The following is an 8,554-nucleotide window of genomic DNA, read 5'->3' as shown; positions in this document are numbered from 1 at the left end:
TTCTTCATCCCACTTAACTACCTTTGTTTTCTTAATTCTGTTAATGAGCACTGGGAAAAATGCTGCTTTACATCTAAGTAACAATCAAATTCTTCACGTTATCAGATTGTTTACTGCAGTAAAACTCTTGAAAAGAGTTCCCACAGGCCCTCTTGTACCACAGCTAGATAACCAAGAAATTTTTATCTACAAGGACAGTAAAACTGTAACTTCAGAGGGTGATTGCATGTGAAATTCCTGAGTTATCAGCAGTTAACGTTAAGGCTCTGTCATTAGTAACAGTAAACTGTTCATATTCGTTTTGGACCGGTCAATGTTTTGTAAAATGAACTTGCATTGGGACATCTTGCTTCTAGTTTTCATGGGAAAAGAATTCAGCTTCTTTCTGAACTACAGCGGGGACAATTATGCTGAAACGAACAGCATAATTCTTTATCTCATGGTAGACTCTCTACTCAAATCTGTTTATCACATGGTAGATTTTCTACTCAGAAGAGCGAAAAAGAAATAGCAATAGTAGTATTGCTAGCGATGGAAATAGCTAGCAATAGAAGATGTTGATATATTTAGTGATTAACGCTTCCTTCCTTCTCTACTAATAGTTTGGATCCCATTCTTCTGCATGGACATTTGTACATTACCTGTTCGGTTTTGACACCCAGCACTGGATCCCAATAGTAATCTTTTCCAAAGCCATTACTTTTTCCAGAAAATAAGCAGAAGACACTTTGTGTTTTTCTCAGAAGCTGAAGAAGGCATGCCACTAATAGGGGTCATTACAATTACAGGGCCTATATCAGAGGGTCTTAGTTTTTTCTAGGAAGCCTCCTGTTTTGTTATGAGACTGTCTGTCTTCAACCTCCTTTCTTTTCTTTCGGAAGCCTATAATGCTCCTTGACAACAAACCAACAAGTTTACAGGTGTCCTTCCCATTTACAAGGAAGTTGTACACTCAAGTTTACAGGTTCCCTTTCTTAACGAAACCAGGTCACTTACTGCTAGCAATTCTAACAAAGTTGATCAGGGACAAGCAGGAACTGTTACTGTTTTCAGCATTATAGAAAACTTCAAAGTGATGTCTTCCCATTTATTTCAAAGGTCCTGGGCTCAAATTACATATGACTGGTTAGGTTTGAATGAGCCACCTGCAAGGCAAAGGGGTAACCTTCAGCTGTATCTGCAGACTTGAAATCGGAACCCAGTGTCCCCTAGGCTGATCTGAATTGAAAAAAGGATAAAGCGTAGTAAAACAACAGACACATGGTCCGGACCGTAATGTAATTGTATGAAACAGGCCACAGCGGTTACACTGATGTAAATTCATGTGAAGAGGATCCTGGAGAAGACTTGTGTGTGGAGAACCCAATTTCATATAATGTTGTTCTGTAATGTATCGGTTCAGCGTGGAACAAGTGACTTAGGTGTTGCAGTGGTGTGTGACGGAAAAGTGTATTACTACATGGATGTGTTATGTAGTTTTGTGTTATGTTGTAACTTCTATGGTGTTATGTAATAACCTTTATGCTCTTTTAAATTTTAATTAAATCTAGAACTTATTTTCTTATATTTTTAGTAGTTTTTTGCAGTGTTAGTTTTGAAGGCAAACTGCATGGTTGATGTTTCATGAATTATAATTATTCAGTAACACTTGAATATTTTATTGCATTCAGTTTGCCCGTTGAAATGCATATACTTAATTGTTTCTAAATTGTTTAGGATTCCTGCAGATTTTGAAGGAGAAGCGTAATCGTGACTATTTCACTTGTTTTTGACAACCGCCTATGTGTAAAAGCATGCTAAGTCTTCTTCATGCCCTTTTTGTTTCCTCAGAGGTACGTGAAACTTGGAGTCTTTGCCAGTTCCATACAAATCATTTGTTTGTATAAATCAAATATATTGTATGCGTATAAAGACAAACGTAGTAGAAACAGGCATTATAAAGTTGAGTAAAGAATACTTCCTCTCCTTATTTGGAGAGCTTTTGTTACAGAGTTTATCAGACTAGTATATTTCTAGGTCCAGAGAACTTTAACTTATTGCTACAGTTATTATAAAAATTAATATAATTTAAGTGTTCAGGTAGCAAAATCAATCAGTACCATATACTGAGATGTCTGATGGGGTTGTAACTATATGTTCTTAATCATCTGCAAGGAGAATTAGGTTGGTGACTTTTTTTGATGTGTCTGGGGTGGGACAACATTGCAAAGGTGACTTTTTTTTAATTTGTTTGCCTTTTTGATATCAGTAAAATCAAGAATTTAGTCATAGAAAAATTGAGATTACTTTTTTTTTTATATCTGTCTTCCTTTATATTTTTCCCTTCTTCCATTTGGTCAATACAAACTAAGGCACAGAGAACAGCAGAAGAAAAAACAAAAAACCAAAAACCAAAAAAAGAAAAAAGTTCGAAAGTGAAGACTTTCTAAGTTTTTTTTGACAATGCTATTAATTCACAAAGAAGGAAGAAAATCCTTTTTGGGGAAAAAAACCCGGATAATTTATTTTACATATTTTACATAGGGTTTTTGCCAGAGATCTTTGCTGCAAAGTTGTGTTACATGTTTAGGATTAATAACTGTATTTGAGAAAAATAATTAGTTGCTGAAAGTCAGTATATGAAGAGGAGAATGTACTTTTTTTGTTTTTAATTATTGCTGGATAAATTACAATATACATATTAAGATTAAGCATGCTGTATGTAATCAATATCAGCAGTTAACTGACTGAAGCTTTGATCTTGTTAATGGCTTCAATAGAACAAGGGATAGACAGGATCAATGTGCGAGTGAAAGACCTTCATGGGAAACACAAGAAGTAGGTGCAGGAGGTTGAAGCCCGGCTCCGGGTGATGACTCTTCGATCGTGTCCTCCAGGAACTTTCCTTGTGGGCTAAAGCGGCTGCAGATCTGCCTGGGCTCCTACAGAGCCAGCACCTGGCTCGGCAGCTGCAGGTGTCTCCACGGCAAGAACTGCCCCGTTCTTTCCATGAGGTGCTTGAATTTCTCGCAGTCGGAGGTAATATGTTTCAGATTACTGAGTTCATGGTGGTGAACTGTATAATTGAGTTTGTATGCAGTGCAGACTTACCATTATGCAATATATTTCTATGTGGTCATAGCTTTCTTAAAAGCAACAACCACAAAAACAAAACCAAAGAAAAAACCCAAACCAACAAACCCTTCTCCTTTGAGTAAAAATTTCCATTGACAGTCTCCCACTTGGTATTGCCTTTGGAAAAGATAGAGAACATTCCCTTCAGCTGATTTTGAGAAATGGGAAATTGAAACCTGTTCGTTTAAAGGTAATTGTTATTTTTTTTTTAGTGTGTGTGTTTGTATGTTTGTTTTGCTTTACTGTCTACTATGACAAACTGACAAAATTCATTGTTAGTTAAAATACTGACATTTCCATGGCAAGTTGTGCCATTCAGAATAACATGAAAAGCTAGAGATATTCCTGAAATAACGTGTAGTCACTGAAATTTTAGAAGGCTGTGACTTCCCCCCGCCCCATTGTATAATTCTCTGCAGATCGTAACATTCAATTTGTTCTCTTTATTTTTCCATTATAGTTAACCCCCCTTGGAGGGAACTCTTAGGAACTGTTAGGAACAGCAGCAAACTCTCTTGTTCCGTTTGCTTTCCATTCTGATCAGATGTACGGCCAAAAGCTGATACATATCATTAATATGATAACATTAACAAGTGCAAAGGATATTTATAATTCTGTTTTGTCTCATATGATTGTGAAGGATTTGATGCATCCTTTAGTTTACCCTAGCAAGTTCTAATTAGAAATCAGACAAAGGAGGAAATAGTGTAAGTTAATGTGTGCTGGGCATTTTATGTCGTTATATTTGAATGTACAGACATCGTGTGGTCAAAGCAATTTGTATGTTCTGTGAGTTAATTTGTGATGTTTTATAGGAATATGTTTCTGGTCTGTGTTTTAAATTGCAACCTTTAATGCTCTGCGTTTGTGTCAATATGTACCAATACCATTATTTGTCAAAGACTCTTGACTATAGTTTATTTTAATTTTTCAGTTTAAAGGACATGGCATAATAGTCCCTCTAAAGCATCACTTTTAGAGGTGGAGGAGCTCAGCGTGCTGTTGTCAGCGTATGATCAGGTTATGATAAAACGTTTTAAGTTCAGTTACATACTCGTTGCACAAAAGTATAGGGGTTCCCTTCACAGTGAGATTTGAAATCTGCCTATTTGGTTTTTTAGGCTAGTGTTAGCTCAGAATATGATAGCAGTTACAGCTGTAAAGCTGTATTCTTGAACACGTTTGAATTCTGACAGCTTATTTTTGTCTCTTGTACATAGTGTGGCACATCAAGCAGGTGGAGTAATTTAAGGATGCACAGTAACAGCTGAAAAGTTGTCACTGGTAAACAGTTTCCTTGACCTGGAAAATTACCCATTGAACATTTCAACCTGGGACTGCCAGTCTTAATTTTATTTAATAGTTATTGTCTATTTTTTTAGTCTATTTTATCTCCCATCCCTGTTCCCTTATAAGCTGGTACCAAATCCGTAATACCCTGTGAACAAGGGCAGACCATACACTGACAAACTCAGTGTCTGCAAAGCATTTGCTGCTATGCTGTGTCACTTTCATGGAGCCCTATTTGTTATGTTCAAGTAGCATGCCTCTTTGAGTTTGCTAATCTCAGCTACCTCTCATGTTACAACAGGAGTGTGATCAGAGGCTGTGCATGACATATAAGCTGTTGTCACCCTCCAGTGACGAAAGAAACCGGGGCAAACAACCGCCCACGTCACAAGCGGAGGAGAGACTTGATGGTCCATTTGTGTCCGTGGACTCCAGCTGAGGTAGGCAAGAAAATATTCTTGGATCTCCATCACTGCACGTGTCCTGGGCCTGATCACCTCAGAAAAATCTAGATAGTAAGATGGAGGAACAAAACCAAAGCTACTTAGTGTTTCACTTATTGGTAGAAATGTATGCGGTAACATGTTTTGATGCCTGCCTTGAAAGTGGTGGTGAGTGTTTTGTAGCTTAAACAAAAACAAGCCCCCTTTGATTTGAGTGTGTGGCACAGGAGTGGGCAAGAAGTGTGTTATTGAGAAGTATGTCCATTTTAAAGTGGAACTTTGACCACTTTTATTGGAATTTTGGTTAACATAGTCATTCCACACTGTTTATGCAACGATCGGTTGTAACTGGAGTCAGCTGAGTCCTGAGGGGATTCTCGCTGCTCTCAGTCTTTGTGGACCTGAACGGAAGAGGATTTTGAGAAATTACTTAAGCAGTATGTCTTAGAAATGTACATGAGATGCATTGTACATACAAACTGAAGCTGTTGAATTCAAGTAAATAATTTAGATGCTTACCACCTTTCTACTTTATACAATTGAAATCTCAGATGGGATGTGTTTGAAGGAAGAAAACGAAACCTCCTGGTGTTAGTCCAGTAATAGTAAGTAATAGTAAGACCATGAGGTCCTTCCAACAACTAACCCAAAGAAAACCTGGAGTTAGGCATTATTCTTCAATTTCATAAAGAGAAAAGTAGTAAGAGTTGCTACCTGGGTTTTTGAAACAGTATCATCTCACAAGTGTTTCACAGACGTATCCATGTGCATAAACTGTTGTATAGGTCAGATATATAAAAGACAGTCTAGCCTAAAAAGATGAGATCAGAGTTTTTTAGAGCTCTGAAGCTCGATTCTGTGTGTGCTCTTGGAAATCAGTGGAATTTAAGTAAATTTTGGAATTTGATTGCATTCTTAGGGATTTTCTTGACAGGATGCCCTGCTAAGCAGGAACTCAGTTCTATACAAATACAAGCATAGAAGGAAAACGGTTGCTTTTTGAGTCAATAGAGTCATTTGAGTACAAGTGAGAAGAGCATTGAAATCTTTATCTTTAAAAATAAAACAAATTACACTTAGCTGAGAAGACATTTTAATAGAGCCATGGCTTCTGAGACCTTTTCACTTTCTGGAACAAGCATGAGGCCCAGGATAGAAGGTGTCTGAGGAACTCCGAAGCATGTGGGTATTATATTCCAGGATCTGCTTGTTGACTGTCTGCCACTTGGACAAACTGCTATATCTCCCTGTTTTCCTCTTTCTCTCATCACTGCTTTCTTCCTGATTAGCCTTTGAGCTCTTAAAGACAAAATCTCTCTCTTCTGCTTATATAGCCACTTGCACTGGCCTTTGCTTAGTTACTGTACTGAATGCAGTAGTAATAATAGGAGCATTGCTTGATAATTACTGACAGGATAGTGGGACCTGATGGAGAAACCAGTATTTGAGGACTGTGAATTTAATGTTGCTACAAATAACCAGAAAATGTCCCAGTTTTAAGTCGATATTTCTTTTGTTTAAAAAATAATTAGAACAACAATCAGACAAAACTGTAGCCTTTTATTAATATGTCACGTCGGTTCTATGCAAAATACACATCTTGCATCACATGCAAATACATGGCTGGCTATGGTGTTTCAGCTGTTGATCAGTACAGTTAACTTAAACAGCTGTACTTCAAATATCATTGATCATGTGTTCATACCCTTTAGCTATAAAATCCCTGAAGTAATGAAAGTGTCTCTCAGCGTGGTTGTGCAGCAGCTAGCATCAGGTAGATCTAGCAAGTAGTAAACTGTGAATAACTGGTTTGCAATTTTCTCGTTCCATTTGTTGCATGGCGAAGCAACCATGTTGTTTGCTGAACAATAATTGAAGAGAGTTCGTTTTCATTTCTGTTTTTCTTCATTGTGGTTTAACCCGGCAGGCAGCTAAACACCACGCAGCCAAAACCAGGACATTCTTTGAGAAGGGCATTCAGCAAAAAGGAACCATTAATAAAAGTTGTTTTGGGGTTATGGGGTTGGGTTTTTTTGTTATCCTTCTACAAGGAAAAGACTGTAAGCCCTTAAATCCACAAGTTCATTTCCAGTTTAACAGCTGTTCAAACAAAACTGGGAGGAAGTGCTACAACAGGTAAAGTTGCGGCTGGATTAGGGACCTTCACTGCAGCGTTATCCAGGTTAGGTCTTTGGTACTAATATTGTGGTCATTTTCTGTGTCATGCCTCAGACTTTAAAATACTCTTTAACAAACTTTTATCTGCCAAATTCAAGGTAGATCATAAATCCACTTTGCAAGTCAAGAAGCACCAAAGTTATTTCACAAAATGTCATCTTTTTTCTAAATGTTTTGAAACATGGAAGTCCATTTGTCTCGTATATGCTGACTTTTCTAACACAGGTCATTTATACTGTGATAAAATTCAGTAGGATTCTTCTCTACATTATCTTCTACATCTGTATGCAATTTGTTCAGTTTCATAGTAGGTAGACTGGGGATTGAATCTGCTGAGATGAAATAATAAAAGCCCTTTGGGCACGGAAGAAAAAATTTGTGATTACAGATCTCACTTTTGCTTTGTTTTCTTCCTTTATCTCTATCACTTAGAACTAAATTATTAAAAACTTTGAATAATAAAACTAAGGTTGAAAATATCTATGTAATCAAATTCAATCTAGAAAATGCACAAGGAGGATGAATTATTAAAGTAAAACTACACTAATCTTTACAAAAAGACAAGATGCAAGTTTTTTGTGTTTGTTTATTGGAGCTTGCTGTTTCTAACCAGGGCTACTTGCTGCCTTTCCTTCTGGTTTTAAGGACAGAGTTTAATTAATGATAACTAAATCTTGTCAGATGACACTGACAGCTTACGTAGAGGACATTTTCTATCATTTTGCTTTTACAGAAAGAAAAGGTTGTCGAATTACTCAGTTATTCTGGGCAAAGGGTGCCAGGGCCTGAGCTTTCATATCCTTTCTTGCCATTTGAGCAGCCCTGAGTCACATAAGAAGACCTTCTGTTAAATCTCTTCCTATACTTTTGTTTTCTAAACTTGCTCTGTGTGTCTGAGAGAAAGTCCTGCATTTGTTTTTAGTGACCTGGCCTAAGAGTCTTTCTCAAATGAGTGCAATGGAAAGTTTCTTCTGCCTTGAGGGTAGTTGTCGGTAAGCCAAGCAGGTGAGGTTATCCCTTTCTAAACTATCTCCTCACCCAGGTCCAAAATATTTGTGTGGGATGACAGGGCTAGGCTTAGCTCTTCAATATAGGAAAAGACCGTAAGATCAAGAAGCCCTCTGTTAGAGCTACGAATGAGGCCAGCTGTACTGACCTGCGAACCAAAGCTTCTGTAAATTCTTCTGCCCACTCCTTCACCATGCAGCAAGGATGGCTGCAAGCAGTGATTTCTTCTCCTTGCTTTGATACTTTTTATTGGCTTAGCAATTATAGTAAGGTAAGTAAGGTTTGAATATGGCCTCAGAATTCAAATGAGAATTGGAGTGGAAAAAAGCTAGGAAATTAATGATTTGGGCTTTGTTTTTGTTTTCCTGATCCTAAAAATCAGTCTGTAGAAAGCAGGCCTTCTGTGCCACCACAAAACTGAACATCATTCAGCTAATCACTGGAGAGATGGCAAAGGGGCTTGCCTGGGGGTTATGAGTTAGCTGTTCTCAGTCAGATGGAAAAGCTACTATGATTGGTAT

The sequence above is a fragment of the Pygoscelis adeliae genome, unplaced genomic scaffold (assembly GCF_000699105.1).
Source record: "Pygoscelis adeliae isolate BGI_AS28 unplaced genomic scaffold, ASM69910v1 Scaffold31, whole genome shotgun sequence".
NCBI lineage: Eukaryota > Metazoa > Chordata > Aves > Sphenisciformes > Spheniscidae > Pygoscelis > Pygoscelis adeliae.
The sequence above is the reverse complement of the archived record's forward strand: the minus strand, read 5'-3'. Positions refer to the sequence as shown.